Genomic DNA, 2,158 nt, shown 5'->3' with positions numbered 1-2,158 from the left:
GGAGCAGCGGGTGTTCCTGGGGGACAGAACTGATGAGGCTCATGATTATTCCACTGGGAAATAAGAGACATTTCCACTTTTGGGGCACCCAAGAGTTTCCTTCCTTCCTTCCTTCATTCCTTCTTTTCCAAGGAGTTATTCCACTGGGAAATAAGAGACATTTCCACTTCCAGGGCACCCAAGAGTTTCCTTCTTTCTTTTCCAAGGAGCCTTATTTATTTTGTTAATCCTCACCCAAGGATATTTTTCCATCAATTTTTAGAGAGAGTGGAAGGCAGGGGGAGAGACACACAGAGAGAAACATCAATGTGAGAGAGACACACCAATTGGCTGCCTCCTGCACTCTCCCGACCAGGGCCCAGGATCGAGCCTACAACTGAAGTATATGCCCTTGTCCAGAACTGAACCGGGACCCTTGGGTCTGCGGGCTGACACTCTATCCACTGAGCCAACCTGGCTTGGGCACGTCGGTGACTTTCTAAGGGGAGATGTATCGGGGGAGGGTTTCCGGCAGAGGGATGATGAGGGAAGGGTCTCAAGAGGCAGTAGTTCCATGGCAACCAGTCACAGCCACACAGCTCATGTTTATTGTTTGACCAGATCGATAGGAACCATCACCTGGATATATCACAATAGTCCCGTGCCGTTACTGGTCCCACTTCATAAATGGGGAAACTGAGGAACGGGGAGTGGTTCCCATGGTCGGACAGCAGTCTGGGGGAAAGCAGGTTGGGATTCCCAGTCTCTTTGATGCCAAGACCTGTGGGCCACTCCCCTGCAACAAGCTGGAAGTGATAACGTACTAGGTTCATACAGTAATGATAATGTAGCATCTAGGACAGTGATGGTGAACCTTTTGAGCTCGGCGTGTCAGCATTTTGAAAAACCCTAACTTAACTCTGGTGCCGTGTCACCTATAGAAATTTTTTGATCTTTGCAACCATAGTCAAACAAAGACTTATATTTTTGATATTTATTTTATATATTTAAATGCCATTTAACAAAGAAAAATCAGCCAAAAAAATGAGTTCGTGTGTCACCTGACACGCGTGTCATAGGTTCGCCATTACTGAGTAGCATGTTATACTGAATGAGTGTTCTCTACGCACCAAGTACACGCCTCAGTCCTTTGGAGCATCCACTCAGTGAGTCTTCCTGATAATCCTAGCAATGGCTACAACTAGGAACTCTTCCCAGAGGGAGGGGCTGAGGGCTAGAGAGGTCAGCGAATCTCCTGAAGTCACACAGCTCACAGGCCGCAAGGTCAGGGGTCACAGGTCCCAGGGTCAGGGGGTCACAGGTACGCAGCGGGGCTCCAATGCGGGTTCTTACCCACGACATGCTGCCTTTCAATATTCCTCCCAAATGAGGTCCCACGCCACCTTATACTGCAAATACACTGAGTCTCATCCACTGCCCTGACGCTGTCCCGGACCAGCCCCCGGCAGTTACCGAAGGCCCACAAGCGCTGGGGTGTCTTGTGTGGCTTGTCTCAACTGAACTTCCTGACAGACTCACAAGGTCATTTGTAGGCAGGAGGACCAAGGCCACACCACGTCCCTCCTCTGCTGAGCCCCTGCAGTGACCCCCACGTCACTCAAAGGCCCTGTGATGACCTACACAGCCCACAGCCTCCGGCATCCCCGGCCGGGCCTTTGCACTGGCTGCGGCGCCGGCCCGGAATGCTCTGACTCACCCCCTCACCACCTGCACGTCTTCGCTCCAATGTCACCTTCTTAGCGAGGCTCTCCATGACCCATGTCACCTGTCACCCGGCCAGCAGCCCCGCTCTCCCGCTGCCCCCCTCTCCCTGCCACACACTGATAACCGTGCACTCCTCCGGTCTGTCTTGGGGTGGCCTCCCCTCCAGAAGGGGGGCTCCGTGCACACAGGGTCTCTACTGTGTTCTGATCACTGCTCTACCCCCAGGACCCAGCACAGTGCCTGTCTCCAAAAATACTTGTTAAGTGAGAACGAGGCTGGAAGAAGAGGGAGCGGTTTGCTCAGCCACAGGAACACCAGTGGCACCCAGAGCTCAGCCCGTTAACCATCTCATTCTTGGGGGGAGGCGCTCAGAGCAATGCTCAGGGCAGGCCACGGTGGTCCTGGAGGAGGGGTACCTTTTTGGTGAAGGACAAGATGAGGCCAGGAAATTTTT

Source organism: Myotis davidii, unplaced genomic scaffold (assembly GCF_000327345.1).
Source record: "Myotis davidii unplaced genomic scaffold, ASM32734v1 scaffold326, whole genome shotgun sequence".
In the NCBI taxonomy this organism is placed as follows: domain Eukaryota; kingdom Metazoa; phylum Chordata; class Mammalia; order Chiroptera; family Vespertilionidae; genus Myotis; species Myotis davidii.
This window is presented reverse-complemented; position numbering follows the sequence as displayed.